Source organism: Cuculus canorus, chromosome 1 (genome assembly GCF_017976375.1).
Source record: "Cuculus canorus isolate bCucCan1 chromosome 1, bCucCan1.pri, whole genome shotgun sequence".
Classification (NCBI taxonomy): domain Eukaryota; kingdom Metazoa; phylum Chordata; class Aves; order Cuculiformes; family Cuculidae; genus Cuculus; species Cuculus canorus.
Window position 1 is genome coordinate 110497123 of NC_071401.1, and position 19260 is coordinate 110516382.

The 19260-nt window shown below is 46.1% G+C and overlaps 1 long non-coding RNA gene across 1 annotated transcript in view; it reads right to left on the reverse strand.

The window, feature by feature from the left end:
• The window catches only part of LOC128853890 (uncharacterized), a 33573-nt gene that overhangs the window by 12856 nt on the left and 1457 nt on the right, over positions 1 to 19260 (reverse strand). The window contains exons 3-4 of the long non-coding RNA XR_008452711.1: positions 6517 to 6635; positions 3509 to 4924 (exon numbers count right to left, since the gene is read on the reverse strand). This is a non-coding gene — a long non-coding RNA (uncharacterized LOC128853890). The remainder of the gene's footprint in view (positions 1 to 3508; positions 4925 to 6516; positions 6636 to 19260) is intronic.

The following is a 19260-nucleotide window of genomic DNA, read 5'->3' on the forward strand; positions in this document are numbered from 1 at the left end:
GTCCTAGAAGGGTGACTCCCCAGGAATGGGACAGGGTGGTGTATGGGAAAGTGGTGACAGTTACGGACTGACATGCAATTCCTCTGTAGATCAGAAGTGAATGGGAACACCAAAGCATGGAGGTTTTGATAAATCCACACTCCTGATTTTCATAGAATCATAGAATGATTTGGGTTGGAAGGCACCTTAAAGATCATCCAGTTCCAACCCCCCTGCCATGGGCAGGGACACCTCCCACTAGATCAGGCTGCCCAAGGCCCCATCCGACCTGGCCTTGAACACCTCCAGGGATGGGGCAGCCACAGCTTCACTGGGCAACCTGTGCCAGTGCCTCACCAATCTCATGGTGAAGAAATTCTTCCTAATGCCCAGTCTAAATCTGCCCATCTCCAGTTCATACCCATTCCCCCTAGTCCTATCACTACAAGCCTTTGTAAACAGTCCCTCCCCAGCTTTCTTGTAGCCCCCTTCAGGTACTGGAAGGTTGCTAGAAGATCTCCACTGAGCTTTCTCTTCTCCAGGCTGAACAAGCCCAACTCTCTCAGCTTGTCCTCGTATGGGAGGTGGTCCAGCCCTCTGATCATCTTTGTAGCCCTAAGCATTTTGGTAGCCATGGGCTCTCAGTTCTGCCACCTCTGGCACCAGCAGCTTCTTGCAAAGGCAAAGCCATCCCTTAGTAGAGTCCTGTATGGGATCACAGTGATTCAGACTTCCTCCTGCAGCTTGTGGTCCGCAGCCAATGATCACTCAAGTCAACAGGAATCTTTAGTTGACTTCAAAGGATACTGACAAGATCCTAATTTGTCATTAGAGCCTTTCATTATAATTAAAGCCATATTGTGTAGCAGTGGAGGGTGGACACTGTTTCTTGGATTTCTCTTTCATTGCTTGGTTAGTAGGACTGATGATGATAATAATATCAGTAACATCCATTTTGCCTGTGCTGTAAGCCTGCCAGTGGTTTCCAGGTGTTGAGTGATATAAAGAATCATGGCCTTAGTCCCAGTTTTATCGAGATTCACAAAGAGAGAAGTCTAAACCTGTCCCTGTCTTTGGTATCCCTTCACTTAATTACATTGTCTCCTTTTTTTTTCACTAGATAGTCTCACCTTTGCTTAAGTCCTGGCTGTAAAGTAGGACATTTCAAAAAGATTGGTGCTAGAAGCCACTGTTTTGCTGAGATGGGACATCATTTGTCAGGGGGACAGTGGGGTTCTGAGGAAGGGAACTGGAATCCAGATTACTATGAGAGTCAAACAAAATGTTTCTGTGGGGGGAAAAGAGGTCTGAGGAACTCCTTGCCTACATGTCCAGTGTCTGCAAGGTTTCCCTTTAGCTCTTTCCCTGATGACTCTTACTGCTTTCAACAAGTTACCAGGCAATCACAAATCAAAATCACAAGCATAGCCCAAATTCCAGCTGGCAGTGCCTTAACTGAGACTGGCAGCAGCTGATTTTCAAATCAGCAAAAAGGTAGAAGAACCTCACCGAAGTATTGTTGGGAGGGATGGGTCTGCCCCTGTGGTTTCAGCCAGACATGAAGCACCACAGCTGCACTGCATTCACAGCCAGGTGTGGAGAGACTCACGGGTGAGCCCTGCTTTCAGACGCTTCTCCAGTACAAAGGAAACACTGAGGCAGCTCCTGTTTCCTAACCTAGCGGAAGTGTTGTCCTGCTGTTCTGCATCAGCCTAAGGGATGGGGTGACGCCAAATCTATGCATCCCACCTCTTTCTGTCCCATGACAGAGGCTGCAAGATGCTATTCCCACCTCTGGGGAATGAGCAAGGAGCCCGTTCCCTTGGAAGGACTGCTAATGGGGCCTGTGATGCACTATGTTCATTACAGGGACTAAATGGTTAGCTATTCCACAGTGTGTATATGTTCAGAGACAAGCTAAAAATGGACCAAATGTGTCTACTGCATCTTCTTTAGCTAGAATTGGCTCGGTACAGTAAAACATGATAGACTGTTCCAGTTGCTCAGGCTGGTATCTGTGTTTAATCACCCCAGGTGCCCAGCTGTCTGCTAAAGGAAATCCTTCCGGAAGCCACCGAGATGGGCTTTTCTTTATGAAATCTCATTACTGTGATGGGTGGTAGCAGTGTCTATTATGCAGGTTGGCATTATATTTAGTTTCTTCTAATGCTTCCTGACTTTAAACTGGCTGGGCTGACATCTTCTGTGAGAGGTCTTGCCTCGGGCTGCTGGATTCCTCAGCCATGCTATTCAAATCCGGTTCCCCTGGCTCTACTGATTTCCTCTTAGGTTCTTCTATAACACCATTACAAGGCCGAAGTGCTTACAACGAGTCCCACATTTATATCACCAGCTCACCACTTGATGGGAAGAGGCATTTCTGATACCCTCTTTGAGCCGTGTAGAGTCTGCCTACCCAGGGACTAGCACTGTAGGTTAGCATGCATATGTTCAGAGCAGGACTCTCACTGATCTCTGTCACTGTAAAGATCACCACCCCTAAGATTTCAAGGTGGGCACTGGGCAATGAGAGCACACTGGCTGAAGTGATGTCCATGATATCCTACAGATACACAGCAGCGCAAGCAAGGAGAAAGTCCAGTTATCTGAGGCAGCACTCTGCTGTTTTACCAGTGAGACAATGTCTTCATTCAGCCTTCAGGTCAACTATTACATGCCTTCCAGCTTCACCAGTGAAAGCGGTATAGGTCAACTGGTATTAGCCTCCTTCACCTTTGTGTTTTGTAAATGAGTACTCACTCAGGGCAAGCACAGCTCTCACCTGGAGCCAGTGAGTCCTCTTGCATGGAAATCAGGTGTAGGTAGGTGGGGGCTGTTAATCTCTTCTTACTGAGAAACTGAGACATGACCAGTATGGGCACATAAATTCAGGTGTCAAAAAGACCTTTGACTGAGAGAATACGGATGTAGCTTCTCCTATCAGAGGCCACACGCCTAAGAGCACTACTATTTATCCATCCTGGCACCAGGTTGCACCAGCTTTAGTATTTAAAACAATGTTTCAAGCCTAAATTCTTCCTGCAGCCCTGAAATATCATAAGTGGAGGCTCCCAGCTGACGTGCAGTCTCTTCGTCCTCCTTCCTCTTGTGTCAGGACTGGTCCTACTTTATCAAGCCTAGCACCTTTGCCTTCTATACACAAACGCCAGTTGGGATTTTTACACTTACAAAAAGGCATTGAAGAGGATCTCACAGTCTATCAGAGCATGTGGTACTCTTTATCCTATGAGCCCATGTGCACTGCTGCACTGAGCAAAATGGGCAGTTCTCCTTCTGCAAGACAGATATTCAGACCTCAAACAGGTTTCTCTATTTTTTTCATTCCCAAGTTGCAGTTATTACAAGCTCTGACTTTCAGGGGCGTGTTGTTTTGCTGGATCAGAAATAGCGATGCATGGCCACTGAAGGTTGAGCCCTGTGTTTTGCTAACACTTTGGAAGATGATGCCATCTGTGACATGATTCAGATCAGTGGTTTAGTGAAATTCTGTTGGCAGGGAGTTACTTACCAGATTAATGTTTCAGAAGTTCTCATGCTTCCAAAATGATGCTTTGCCTTCCTTCTCCCTCTGCTATTTTCTTTCACATCTCCGTCGGCAGGCCCTGTCAGATGTCACAGGTGCCTCGTTAGCATGTCTGGATGAGGCAGGAAATACAGTCTTTGCTGGAAAAAATCCATGATGCACAGCTTGAAAGGGTGCACAGAGATCCTGCCCCTCTGATGCTTTGAGCAGGGTGTTGAGGTGCCAGCAAGTATCACAGGCACACAGCGATCACCCTCCCCTAAGGTGTGCCATCCCTATAGCATCCCAACACAGAGGGGATTCTCAGGGCATGAGTGGAAACACAGTGTGGAAAGGAAATATGTTTTTTTTTCATGAGAACAAAATTTTGTCTATCTGAAGACCACTGTGGCAAATTGTCATGTGCCTCTAGAACATGCCCCATTTCATGAGTGAGAAGAAATTGAAACCACCTTTGATTTTAATACCCTATCAGTACTAAAGCCTCCTACATACATCAGCCTTTTCTGGTTTACAAGCAGCCAAAGCAGCGTCAATACTCATTTGTAGAGATGGACTTTGCAAAGGTCCCTTCAGGGCAGGAAGTCCCATTGCTTTAGGCACTGCTCAAACACCTACAAAGCCAGTAAAGTGCTCACAACCCTATGAAACACCTCACAAATATATACCAGGCAATTTAGACATGAGAAATAAAATTCTGCAGTACTGTTTTGTGCACCTCTCCGCAACTGTTTCCAGAAATACATTTTTCCATAAAATACCTCTTGCAGTGGCAATTTTCTTCAGCACACAAAGGTGTCTCCTTACAAAGCACAAGCAGTGTCAGACACTCTTCAGAGCTGCTACAGCATCTTAAGGACGAGGGGGTGTTTTGAATTACATCAGACCTTCTCTGGGTAAAACAATCTCTGACAGCATTATTTGTAATTGAGAAAGAGAGGTTAGAATAAATGAATTCTCATCACCATCACAGACCTTCATAAGCTGCCCACTGCCACAGTAATTGAGCACAACAATTAAGCAATAAAGGCAGTTGTTTCTGAAGTACTTTGAACATCATGAAAATAGTTTTAACGGTTAAAACTCAAAGTGCTGGGAGCCATCACTGTGACAGCTCTGCAGACGAGAGCTGCATCCCAGCAGCACGAGGCAATAAATTCACTCAAAGAAAGGTGGGTCACTTTGGAAAAAATAGTTTGGTAAAACAGAACATTTTCATACCTGTACATTTCTCATTTGCTGTTGATTGGACAGTGTGTCTGATCATTTCATGCAGCAGAGTGACAAATAGCTTAAAAACTATTTCCTTGAAACAGTTTGGAAATATACCTGTTCTTGCCATATATTTCATCTGGGAGGCAATTTCCCCCTGCCCTTCTCCACATCAACCTGGAGTTTCTGCTAGAAAGATGTGGTAATACAGACAGACATCAGCATCATTCACAGAACGAATATACTGAAACAGCAAACAGTTTCTAAAAATAAAAATATAGTGAATATGTCTTTAGGTCTCTAAGGCATTATACAGTGACTAATCAGAGCAGTTTTCCTACGAAAAAGGGACAGAAGCAATAGAGATGGAATCAAATTTAATAGTACAAAATGCGAGGTCGTGCCCTGAGGGAGTAATAACAAGAATTTCTGCTACCAGCTGGGAGCTCATCAGCTGGAAGTGACAGAGGAGGAGAAAGACCTGAGCGCACTAGCCGATCAAATGACTGTAAGCTGGCAATAGCATGCAGATGTGAGAAAGACAAATGTGAACCTAAGACATGTCAGATGAGGGATTTCTAATAGAACTAGCAAGATTTTAATGCCATTGCAGAAGTACAGAATATTGTATGTCCACATAAAAGATGAATTAATTTAAAATTGCCTTTTTTGTGCCTTTCTTTATTAGGATGACCAGGGGAAGAGGGAGCTTTCTTCTACAAGAAGAGGCTAAATGAGCTTGGTTTCTTGAGTCTAGCAAAATGCAGGCTGGGAAGAGATATATTTGTTGCTTACAAATACCCTGGAGGGAAGTACCAGGAAGAGAGAAGAGCTATTTGAGTGAAAGGGCAGTGCTGGCATAAGAACAAGTGCCTATAAATTTGCCAGGAATACATTTCAGCTGGAAATTAGAAGAAGGTCTTAACTGTCCAAGAAATGCATTTCTGGGATTGCCGTCCAGGAGGTTTTATCAGGACAAAAATCCTAACTGGTTTTAATGCAGAGGTGAGGCAGGTCTTCATATATACTATAGCTATCCCAAACAGCAGTGGATTGGGCAACATCGTCCAGAAGGCCCCTTTCAGTCCTATTTTCCACCATCCACACGTGTCTATCTCATTCAGCAACCTAAGATTTGACACCGATGGTATTCAGTTACCTTTGAGCAGTCAAAGCTATCTGGTTTTCCTTGTTTTGCTGACTAAAGTCACAGCCAAGTTCTGGTGGCACCATCCCCTGGCTACTTTCCAGCTCATTTTTTTGTGGAAATGGGTGAAGACAATCCCAAGCCTATTTCTAATGGACACATGCCACATGACAGACTATCCACCACATCTATGGGGGAATGGGCTGAAGGCTCCAGGCTGCCTAGTACACCGTGATCAGCTCTGCTTCTATCCAGGGTAGAGGAAGATCACTTATTGACCAGTTGTTACTGTTGTTGGCACAGAGACCTCTGTCCTGCCGTGCATGCTGCTACATGAGCACATCTTAAATGACTATATATGTTGAAAAGCTAGACATGAAACTTGGGACAAAGACAATGGAGAAGGGTGGAAGACTGCGATTTGCAAGTGCTAGGTAGATGATGAGCATCAGCTCAGGGCGGCTTGTTTGGCAATGGCCCAGCAATCCATGTGGTGTTCAGTCTTGTAAAGTCATCTTAAATGTTAAAGAAGCCCAGCCCAGAAGCAAATATTAAGGTGAACAGATATGGCAGAGGGTCAAGTGGCAGAGGCTAAGTGAGTTGTTGTCTTAACTTGAGACAATTTATATCTTACCATTAGTATAATAGAAACCTGGGAACCTCAGCCTCAGTCCCACGGAGACTTGCTAGATGACTCTTCAGATCAACATGCTCTGGCCACTCCTAAGAGGTGTAAGGGGGTTTGTCCTTCCTCTGCTTATAACAAGAGATTCTAGGAATCAACAGTTGATCTCAGAAAATGTCTAGATGCAAAGTATTGGGTAAGGAAACCTTTTAAGTATGTTTCTTTGCTTTCAGACCTTAATACATCAGCACTGATCTTTGCTTTCTTTAACCACCTTTTCCCTGGCATATCACAGCCATCGGGTTACAATATCATTAGGGTGGTTGTTCTTTTCATGTAGCACTGTAACTTCATGCAGCAATTTGTCACTGCAGATAAAACATCTTTGCTGTCCCAGGCGGAATGCAAGCTGAAACAGGCATGGCATGCAAATTTAAGTGAAAGTTGAGTTCAGGTGTGGAGGAGTCTGGAAGAGAGGAAGGAAGAGGGGAGTGCTTCAGGAGGGCAGCTTTGCAGTGGACTGCCAAGGAAAAGGAATAGTGCATGCACAGGTAAGAGCAGGGAGGGCTGTCCAGGAACAAGAAGCACAGCACAGAAGGGTGAGGGTGGGAACAAAGGAAAGAAGGAGGGATATGGAAAAAGCCTAGAGAAACACAGGGGAAGGAGATTGGAGGAGGAAGTTAGACAGAGCTAACAACACTGTGTATGCACTGCAAGGCTCTGAGAGGAGGAGAAGGACCCCAAGGACACTGTAGATAAACATGGAATGGCTGCTGCATCTCATCCCAGAGCCTCCCCTTCATTGCTGGGCAAACGATCATATATACACACAGATCTACAAAGCATTTGGATATACTTCAAGGTGAAAAGAACTTATAAAATGTCTTCTTATTGTTGACATTAAGAAGTTGTGGAAGTCTTCACTTGGAAATGCACCTGGTTTTTTTTTCCTTATGTACAGATGTTATTCAACTGCAAATCTACACAGGAGTTTCTTAAGGTCATACATCAGCATTTAATTTGGCCAGTTAGTTTGGGTTCACAGTAGCAGAGTCCTTCCTGTGTGTTTGAACAGTATACAGATAAAGTCCTTACTCTTAGCCCAGCAATGGCATGTATATGTTTTGTTCAGTTTTATATTCCAAGCAGTGAGCAAACCCTCAACCAATGCTGTCTTCAAAAACTGGCCACACACCTACAGTGTTCAATCTTTCCATGGAGTCAGAACCTCAGAAATCCCTCACCAAAAAGGAAACGTTGGCCTGGTCTAAAATAATTTAAGGAGAGGAAGGAAGAAAGAAAACATACAAATTAAGTTTTTTCTAGTCTAACGTTGCTGGCCTGAAACTCTGCCTTCTACTTTCATTAGATTTTACACCCTTCCTGATCAGCTACATCTTACTCCAAAGCCCTACATGGAAGGAAACTTTGGAAGTAAGACTAAAAGAAATGTTATTCTTACTCCACCCTCATGGGTACAGATGCATCCTCCTGGAGTGAGCTCCCAGTGCTCAGTGCCCCTGAGGAATTGGGGTGTCCAGGGGACCTGGGTTGTGGAACAAACAGGGATGGTGCAACCCTTCTCAGCAGGGCCCCAGGCAGCACAAAGCAGCTCTCTCCCGCTCTCCTTCTCCTCCTTGGAGACACTTCAAGGTGAAAAGAACCTATAAAATTACTTATTATTGTTGACATTAAGAAGCTGTAGAAGTCTTCACTCAGAAATGCACCTGTTTTTTGTTTCTTTACAGTAAGAAGTTATTCAACTGCAAATCTTCCCTTCTCTCTCCTTCCCTACAAAGAAGGGAATTCATCAGACAAATTGTACCACCGTGATGGTGGTGGGGAGAGAGAGGCAGGCAGAGTGCACTGAGCAAGGGATGTCCAGGACATGGGTCCAGGAACAGGGAGGGAGCCACAGGGCAGCAGTGCTAGCAGGTAACTGGCCATGCATGGCTCCTTGAACCTGATGAACCTTGAACATCCCCATAACCGAGTACCCAGGGACTGCGCAATGAGCTCAGTGGGAGCTTGTGCTCCTCTATCCCTCTACTGCTCTTGTGACTCCAGGATGATAGAAGGATTGTTAAAGTTACATTTAGGCTGGGGATAGGAGGAGAGGACTGTACCAATCTCTTGTTGATGATGCTATCCTCTGGGGAGCATGCTATGCCCTTGAAGAAGCCTCAGCTCTCTAGGGAAGACCTGTTTTTGCTGTAAAGGGGCTGTGTCAGGGGACGGAGCAGGGCTGCATTTTCAGGCAGGCTATATTTGAATGATGCAGCACCAAGCAGATGTCCAAGAAACAGCCAAGAGCTGGGACTGAGGCAAGGCATGGAGTCACCCAGAGCTGAAGCCAAGCAACAGCAGAATGTTAAAACAAATCATGTAAGGTGAGAGCAGGGCCAGAGCAGAAAGAGAAGAAGTCATCCTAGCAGGGAAACAACTAGAGACACTCTGCAGGAGAGCAGGATATATGAATGACCCCACTACCAGACTGGTGGGCGTCCAGCTTGGTACGCTGTTTGGAGCAGTGGCCAGGAGCAGACATTGAAAGAAAAAGCTCAGAAAAGCCAGGACAGGCGTAAAGCATGTCTTTCCCCAAAAGACTCTCCCAGCCTCTAGCATTTCGTGGCCAAGCAACTACTTGAGCCAGGGGCTTCACATGCAACTTTAAAAGTCTTCTAGGACGTTTCCTCCTCTGAACCTAATTGCTTTGCAAACCCCTTTTTGCTTTTGGCCTCCATCCTACCTGGCAGTAGTAAAGATCCACAGCCTGAGGGCACGAAAGGGAAAACAATGGGGAGGAAGGGGTGGAGGAAAGCCGCTGAGAAGTGAGGGAAAATGGAGGTGACACATCTGGGAAGGGACTCATTGCATCAGCCAGCCCAGCCATCATCGCAGCATTCCTAAAATGGCAAACCAAGGACATATCCCCATGGTACACTCCCAAGGTCTCATGCTAGACCCTTGGAGGGCTCAAGACATTAGCACTGCATTCAAATGGACTGCCCCAAGTGTATCACTGTCAAAAGGAAAATTATTTCTGAGGAAGAAAATGCCAAAACCAATGACTTTCATCACCAAGAATTTTCTTTCTCCTCCAGAGGCATGAGGAGCCGCACCCCCACAAGGCCAGTTCCTCTCCAAGAGAAGAGCTTCAGGCACTTGAGCAGACTGCACTGGAGCCCCTTTCTGGTCACCTCTGTGCCAATCAGTGTTGGAGAGGCATACACTTACCCTGGGAGCAGCAAGAGGAGAGGACAAAGGCTTTTTTTCCTACACCAGTAGACTATTTTTTTTCCACTAGGAAAGGGGCAGCAAACAAAGATATTCTGCCCATTAAAAGAGATCGTGAGAGAGGAGGGGGCAGGGTCTGAGTTACAAAAAAAGCCAGCACATTACAGCGAGGGAGGCTGCAAGGTACAAGGCCACAGTGTAAAAGAAAAAAAAAAAAAAAAAAACGAAAGAAAGAAAGAAAAGCATTCAAAGCCTTTACAACATCCATCAAAGCGATAACGTTATTGCATGGTACGTTTATAGCTCCCTTGCAGCCACGGCAGCAGATTTTCAATGGGGCTGGACTTAAAACAAGACCCAAGTCAGTTCTTTCCTGCTCTGGCACCAGCAGACAGGCTTTTCCCCCACCCCCCCATGAATGGACATTTCCCGGCCCCTAGCAGTGACTCTGAAATTCATTTCACCCTTTAATTGGATTTCATGGAGGAGAGTGAGGCACAGAATGGGGATGGCTGGGGCTGTAGGGGTCCCAGGCACCCATCAGGGTGGCAGCAGATAAGGAGTGCTGGGATGGAGTTGTTGGGGCAGTGTGCTACCTTACATACCCACCAACTCACCCGCACACATACCAAGGGCACTGGGTGGCTCCCCTGGCTGGAAGAGCAGCAAATGCCCTATTTCTGGTGTCAAATTTCAGCAAGCACAAGTCATTTCCATTTCATCACACTCAAAAACGGCTGGGCTTAACTAGGTCACATTTCCTAACCATATCGGAGGCAAAGGCTTGTCTTGCTTGAGTGATTTAAGCACTCTAGAAGAATTTTATGAAGTGGTGCAGTGAATGCCCATGATGAGCAATAAGTCCCCTTGCCTTGCTCTGGAGGAGTGAAAAAGATCTGTTCAAGGGACCAAATGCTGTTTACAGCCCCAGTGCTTTAACATCCTAGGTGGTAAACAGCTCCTTTTCAGTGTTAAGATTATATGCATCTCTAAGACAAGCTATATTTCAAACTCATATTTTTCACTATTAGCAGCTAAGGCCCAACCTTTGCGTGCTGCATTTATCCCACAGCAATCTGCACCAGACAGGGAAAGCCCCAAGCAAACAAATGCTGCCACCCCACTGCAAGGAGACTGAACCTCAGCCATGGGTGCTGACAGGTAGGTGGAGAGGCAAGGATTATCAGGCTTTTCGATGTAAACCTCAATCTTCTCTGCTTCTTTCCTCCAGCTACATTGGTGGCACAGCCCATCACCTCAGTCCTCCTCTGTAAGGTAGTCAGAGGTGGTGATAGCTGGTGGCCTCGCGCTGCTGAGGGGGCCACTCACCTGCCCTCCCAGCTCAGCATCACCTTTGCACTGTGGCTGCTAGGGTGCCTCAGGGAAAATCTGCAGGGACTCTCAAGAGCAACTCTTAGGAGCTCCACCCCAGTGCCTGCCACGCCAGCTCCTAACCTCAACACAAAACTTGCGTGCCTTCGTGATTCACCTGCATGCCCAGTCCTACCCTGAATCCAGCTAGACTCTTGGCTAGCATGATGTATATCACACCATCTCATCCCCTGAGCTGATAATGCATGGCTTAAGAGTCTGTCCCTTTGCCCACATTAGTCATTTTGTCCATAAGTGTCAATGGATGTCTCTTTGACTGTGGCTTATTTAGGACGATAAACTGATTTGTCATTGTTTTCCAAACACCTCGCTACAATCCTCCTTATACAGCTGAGAACAAGACAGTCAGTAAATTCAGTCTCTTTGCATCCATCATTTTCCTTGCCCATTTTTGCTCCCTCTTCTCCATCAACGTTACTTGTGCAACAAGCAAATGGCTCCAGCCCATAATTCACCTGCTCTGCTTAGACAGCAGAAAGGTGGTATTTTCAGCGTGGGTTTTTTTTTTATCCCGTTCTTTATATAGCCAGCCATTTTGTTCTCTTTTGAGACGGCTGCTGCAAACTGAGCAGATGTTCCCACTGAACTGTGTGCAGTGACACCCAGCCTCCCCCCACCAACACCCAAACAGCTGTGGTTGATTGAGGACCCAGTGGGGCAGTGGCAGCACAGAGGCAGCCTTCTCCAACATATTAGTCAACAGCGAGGATCTCATGTCCCTTTGCCTACCTTGGGTAAGTCTCACTGGGTGCCTGCACAGTCTTCTCTAACCTAAATAATATCATGCCATCTGCAAAACTTGCTGCTTCACTGCTTCCCCTACTTTTCCAAGTCATTAATAAATATTAAGCACTGGCAGCGGGCTCACAGCTCACTGCCCAGCCTGCTCTCCCCAACCCCAGAGGGAGAGCACATCCTCACCTCCCTCACTCTCACAGCTCAGCACACTGTGAGACCACTGGCATTGCCTCCTGTCAGCCCCCAAGTTCCCACCTCGCATAGGGGGGGTCTCCAGCCTGCATAACGCAGCTTTGCTGGGATGGAGGGGTGTTTTGGCCCCGGTCAGGCAGCATTTCTAAAAGTGGAGTGCATGTTGCGTGACCTCAGCTGGCTCACTTGGATCCTCCATGTTACAACGCACTCAATAATTCACAAAGCTAAATGGGCCCTTTGGTTTAGACCAAGTTTCCTATCCCACGGGATGCCAGACACAGCACTGCTAGCTCCTGTTATCAGTCCTGTTCTCCAGCCAGAGCAGGACTGCAGAGCAAAACATGGGCCTCCAAACTGAGCTCCCAAAGGTCTCGAGGTGCTACCCAGCCCTCTGAGGACGCTGCTCCCCTTCCCATAGTGGAAGAAGAAGCACTTGGGAGGGAAAGAGTGGTCAAGTGGTCCACAATAGTGAAGCAGCCCATCCTGACACTTGAGGCGGCACCACTGGGGCACCCACCTCCACACCACACACCAGTGTGCCTCTGCGCACAACCCAAGAGATGGACGGGCTCATTTCTTGCCTCATCCCTTTGGCGTCACCCCTGTTTCTGCTTATTGTCCCCTTGCCACGCCCAGAAAAACCCACACTCTGCTTCAGCCACTTCTGCCCCCTTGCCTGGGGTGTGACAATGGCCACGCACACGGATCTGCCGTCTATTGGGGGCCAGCTGCCGGCAGCCTGTGGGGTGCTCGAGGGCTGATGGATTTAGTGCCTATGGCAGATGCCGACACATTAGCACTTGCACAGAGAGAGATGGGGATGGCTCAAGCACTGCGCCCACGCAGGATGAGAGGAGACAGGGCGGGGGACGCGGGCAGCATAGAGCAAGGTGCTTGGGTGCAGACTCAGCGCAGCAGCACACCATGGCTCAGGCAAGTGGTTTGTACCCTACAGCTGCTTCCCCACCTGGCTCAGCTAGAAATCCTGCCACCCACGCCAGATGAGGTAGTCTTTCCTCTCAGTGTCCATTTCTACAGTTTTCCCTAGTTTGTGAAAAGTAGAAGGCTTGTTTTATTTTTGTCTTTAAAGAAAAACTGAAGGAAAATAGGAGTTTCATCCTGCAAATCTCTGAAACACTGCTGCCTACCAGAAGCAGCTGTGGACATCGCACCTGTTTGCCCAAAGAGCAGAATATCCAACATGCTTTACCACCTCCCACCGCTTTAGCTTTTATATCTCCTGTCTACTTGATTTTACCTGTAAGGCCTAGGAGACGTCCTCCAAGACCACTAGCAGCTGCAAGAGTCCTAAACCTTCCTAAAGGAAGGGCATCTTCCCCAGCTGTCTTGCCAGGCATTTCAGCAGCATGCTCTTTGCATCTAACATGCAACAACAAGCTGCAGTACAGGGTCTTCCACCCCTCTCCAAGCTTTGCAGGGACTCAGACCAGGCCTCTGAGCACATTTTGTACAGCTCATGATACATTTAACCAGACTTGTCACTGTGCAGGGAAATCAGCCACTCATGCAGACTGCAAAGCCTTGTTCAGTTGCTCACTTTTAGAGCTTAACCACACAAAAAAGTACCATGCATGCACAGTACACGACTTTAAAGCAATCAAAATGTGCTCAAAAGAAAGCAAACTTTGCAAGCATAAGCTGAGAGAGCTCTTTATAGCACGGGTTACTTCCCTGCTTCATTTTAGCCTTTCATTCTCTGGTGATTTGTCCAAAAGTCTGCTAGGAACATCTCTTCTTTCTTCCTAATCATTGGTCAAACTACATTTCTTCCCATTTTCCAGAAAGGGGGAAAAAAAAAAAAAAAAAAAAAAGAGCGACCTTTCCGCACAGACCCAGGGTGGAATAGTGACCATTGCTTGAAAGATGAACATTTTGAGCAACTAGGGAGCAGGGAGGTAGAGAGAAAATGACTGCCCCGGCTGCCCCTCAGCACCCGCCCCATTGCCATACCTTCGCAGCCTGCCTGTCCTGCAGCAGGGCATACAGCAAGGCACTTACAGGGGACGTCTGTCTCCTGGGAAGAAGAACTGAGCATGCAAGAAAGGTAAATCCTGTTTTCCTAAACACAGAAGGGAAACAAAGGAGAGATTTCCTATGCATTATGTCAGGCTCATTTCCCCTAAAACTCTCTAAAGTGGTGATACTAGTCCTTCTTTGATGTTTGCTTTAATTCTCCTTTATCACTTCTGTGATATTTTTGTGGCTTTTCTGCACAGAAAGATACAGCTCCCTCTCTCACTCCACACTGAAGCACTCTGGTGCTTACACTCAGTTACTCTCTTTGGTCACCCTTCTCCTCCCATAGCTCACATACCTGCCCCACCTTTTGTACTGCTTGCAATTTGGATAGCAGCTCCTATAATTTCAGCTATATATTTCATAAAAGGAATGTGTTTGGGGCTTTTTATGTGTATCCTGACAGAAAGTGGCTATTAACAACAGCTCTTGCAGACCTCCCTGCTGCTGCCAATTCATTATTAATTAGCAAAACTAGCAGGACTAAAATCTACATAAAAATATTGCGTGCAACCCATTCCTCAGTGTTTTTGTCTAAGGTTTTCTGTCACTTTGAGATTTTTTCTAAAGTAGAGTAAGGAATGGAATAAAAGATTCTGAGAGGGTTTATAGATATTGTGTTATTTGCATTCTAACTACAAATCACACAGGAGAGAGAGAGCATGAGTGAAAACTTTTTTTTTTTTCCTCCCAAACCAATTTGTAGTACAAAAGCATTCATAATTTCAGGGTAATCTTCTTACTATTAGACCTCACTATCAAACTTCTCTTAGACACATTCCTCCCCCGCTGGTTAATATTCATCAGATTACTACTTATCACAGACTTCATAGCACTCCCTGGAGAAAGCCATGCCATGTCCCCCTCTTTTCTGCTGGTGATGGGCTGATAGCGTACCTCAATACAACTTGTAATGCTTTTTCCAACACAGATTCAGATCTGATGGCACCAAAACCCTTTTGGGCTCATCACTGCCTGCATAGCTGTTCAAGTAAAAATAATATTTAAAAAAAAATAAAAAAAAGAAAGAGGGACCAACCAACTCTTCAGGCAGCCAAAAGATTTCATTTCTGTATTGTCAAAATGAAGCATTTGGAACAATTTTTCATTCCTTTTTAAGCCAAAGTCTCAAATCCTTGTAAATGGAGTAAAGAAAATTAAATACATGTTTTTTCCTCTTCGCTTTGCCATACTTTACGTTATTTCATGTTTTCTTAATTTATCATCCTGCCGGGGGGTTGCCAGGCATTGCCAGTGGCAGCAGGCTCTGCTGAGTTTCCAGAACAGAGGAACGACTCTGCCCCGCCCAGGCAGCAGTCCAGTTTTCTACAAGCACTTCTACCCAAAAAATTGAGTGCAGTTCTCAATTTTCCATGGATGCTCTCTGCATTACCAAGACCTGGCCCCTGCACTGGGAAGCCCTTTAGCCTGGGCTGTGCTGCATGGAAAACTGTTTCCTGGGCTGGGGTCCGAGCAATGCAGACTTTTCTCCTGTACTTTACCAAAAGGCTATTTCCACCAGAATGTTATTCTAGCCTAGCAGCTTTGCTGGCCATTCTCTCTAGAAACTACGAGCAGTTTGCTAATACAGAGCTGGCCCTGGGATGCCTGAAGCACACAGCGTTGTAGGTGCTGCCCACAAATACATCATCCCTTGCCCAATGCAGCAGAATCCTCCTCTGCCCTCTCTGTAGCCCATAATCATTGAGTGCTGCCACCAGCATCTGAATTGCAAGTTTATAGCCTAGCTAAATTGCCGGCCACTCCCCACAGATCTCATTCAGCATTTCCACTATCACTCTCTCAATGGAGATCTGTTTCAGATTAATTGGCCCAAAGTTTGGGCAGTCTCCATTTGTCTGGATTATTTCCTGCCCAAGCTGCTAACCTCGATAGATATAATTTTTTTTTCGAAGGGAACATGTTGGCAGAGTGTCAGAAAGGAAAACTCCCTGACGGTGCAATTATAGTTTAATGTGTAATAGCCATCCGGGAGATGCCGGGAAAGCCCAGGCCTTTTGAACGTACAAAAAGCAACTCATTGCTACACACAGAAAAAAATGAAAAACCCACTGGAGAGGACTTTGCAACAGCCAGAGGTGAATGGACTCTGTGTGAACCGACAACTATTTTCCATTTCTGCCTTGATATTGTGGATGGGAAAGGCTCATAAAGAGGAATGTAGGACAGTGCAGGAAAAGTGGGGATACCAGCGAGCAGAGAGAGACATTCCTCTTGGCAATTGGCTAAGAGAGAAAATAGCCAAAACTTACCCTGATCTTCAGTTCAGTGACATTGATGGAAGGATTAATTCAAACTGATTGACCACAACTTTACACTTCACATTGCTGTCACATATGATTAAAGCTGATCAAATTGCTCACTGCATATAAATCCTCCAACAAGCACAGCCCCGTTATCTGTCCCCAAATTATCAGCCAGCAGCCTGTCTACTTACAGATGGGATTGCGTTTTGGATGGCTGTGACAAGCAGTTTGTGTGAAGGCATTTTAACATATGGCTTAGTTGGGTTCCTTTTGCTGAAAATATCCTACTCCTCATTCACCGTTTACATTACGCCATTGGTCATGTAAGTCATCCTGTATCGCTTCTAGCTAGGCACGATGCTTCATAGGCGGGAGAAACATCCTCTCCTCGTCGCAAGTTATTTGCAATCATGTCGAATTGTTCCACGAGCCTATTATGCAACTGATAGGGCTCTTCAAAACGGCTTCGAGAATAACGCCAGCCTGAGCATTCAATTATATTTATTCACATTACTCTAAAAGATAGCTTGCTTTTGTGAACATCTTTGTGGGTAGAAAATCTTTTTTCAACAGAGTGTTTGGGAATAAAATGGGTCACAATCGCTAAGGAAGACAAGCTGCATGTTTTATTCACAAGCACATTTTGTGAACGTTTATTGCTACATACGCCCAGCTTTAGTGAAGATGGACATTCCTAGTTTTCTCTCTCATTTGCCCTCCTTTGGTTCTTATTTTCGTCTCCATGTATTAACTGCAACCTTTCGACATTTTCAGCTATCAACTTGAGGAAAAAAAAATAGGTTCTGGGAAACTATGCAAAAGAACTAGTTTATTCCCTCCTAAGTCTTTTCCTTAAATTCAATTATATTGCTCTCATCCGCAACAGGCTAATGGCCATTTACAGAGTCCATATCAGATGCAGCTGCATAGTTTCTGCTGAGTGAAAATTTCTCTGGAAAAATGCCACTTCATTTACCGGCAAGTTTGTTTGCTCAGTGCATCTCAGCTTTGACAGATTTTCACCAGCTACCGGGCAGGATTGTCAGGATGAGTCCCCAGCCTGGCAACAGTGCTGGTGCCATATCTTCCTCTTGGGGGGTGAATGCCAGGGACCCTCTTTCACGCTGTTGGACCAGTGAGCTCTCACAGCAGTTTGGTTTCTCTGGCCAGGTAGCAGCAGCTGGGGTTTTGGGGACAATTTCTTTGTGCTGCATGCTCACACTTCCGGGTTTTCAGGCCATACTGAGCTGCTAAGAGTCAGGGTCTTGTCTTGACCAAATGAAAACACTGCTGGTCGCAGTGCAACTCAGCCACCCTGATTCTCATTAGTCTTTAGGCCCAGGAGGACTTCTTACTACCCCTACCATAGAAGACTGGAGAGGATCTCCTGTGTTACACGAGCCCAAACTTCTGGTTTTGAAAGGTCTTGAGCCTCAAGCTTGTTACATTAGTGTGTTTGGCTCAACAGAAGAAAACAGACCAAAAAAATACCTATCAGCCTGGTGCAAAGGAAGTGTGTGCGTCAGAGACTGTCAATGAGGAGACAGAACAAAGGCTATGTCCTGCTCCTCTAGAAACCAGTTCCGAAAGTGAGGGATGCAAGGAGCAAGGACACAGTGCCCTGGATGAGGAGGAGGAAGAGGAAGGGTTTCTGCTTTAGCCAGCTCTCTCCTCTAAAGACTGTTGCTTTCATCTTAAGCAGAAGAGACAGTATGGAAAAGGAAAATGATATTTTAAAACCAGCTCTAAGATAAAGATATGTAGTGCTTTCCTTCAAGGCAAAACAAAAAGCATTACTTATAAAAAAGGAGGTGGAGGAGTTAAAAATAATAAATAGTCCCTTGACTTTTACTTTACATTTCTGTCTGGGGAAATATTGTTATCTGTGGGGGCTTTTTTCAGTGCTACTGCTCTTGGAGTCAGTGTTTGATGTAGAGCACACATGTGCAAGGATGGCTGCATGGGTAGGTACCTGTTTTCCATGCAAGCAATGAGAAACAAACCCAGATGATTATGAGGATGACAGGGCCAGAGAAACCATCCAACACCTCCATCAACCACCTGGGACTGATCTCCCCTTGGGCACTGTTGGCACAAGGGCCGCGGGGTAGCCATCATGCAGCTGAACATGGGCTGGTAACTCCACTGCTATGATCCCATCCCATACAGCATGATCCCCAGGGATCTCCTTGAGGTCAGGGACCACTGAGCTCCCCGTGCACCATGATCTGCCATTCAAACAGGCCACCTAGTGTCTCCTTTCTGTCCAGTGCAAGAAAAGGAGACAGACTGGCAATGCTTCTATGATTAAAAACACTACACCCTCTGGCCACATCTTCTGGATGAAGGGCTGTTAGCATTTTGCAAATCTTAATTTGTTAACCAAGCCTCACAGCTCTTCTTTGAGGTACTGAATTATTATTTCCCTTTTACAGGCAGGGAAACAAGGACGGACTAAGTGAGGTTGTTTGCGTGAGATCCCATATGTTCTCCATTATGAACCATTGCACTTCCTGGCTGCAGCATGACCTGACTGAAGTGCTAAATAACATCCAACATTTGTTCCCTTTGTATGTCCAGACCAACCAGTAGCAAGAAGCACAGTTGCAAAGTCATGCAAACCTGGGAGGTCTGGGGAAGGGTATGGGCCCCTGCGAGCACATGCTCAGAGACCCAGGGAGCAGAAACAGTGGACACATTAACCTTCTGTGCGACAAGATACACCTTCTACCAAGGGTAGGATGACTGCTTCTAGTTAGCAAGCAGGTTTCTAAGCACCTTCCTTTCTTCCCCTGACTGCAAAAGGGAAAAGTGCTGCGTAGAACACCATTGGGAGAAGGGAGCAAGAGCAGCAAGGCAAAACCACAACCCCCATGAAGCTGTGGGA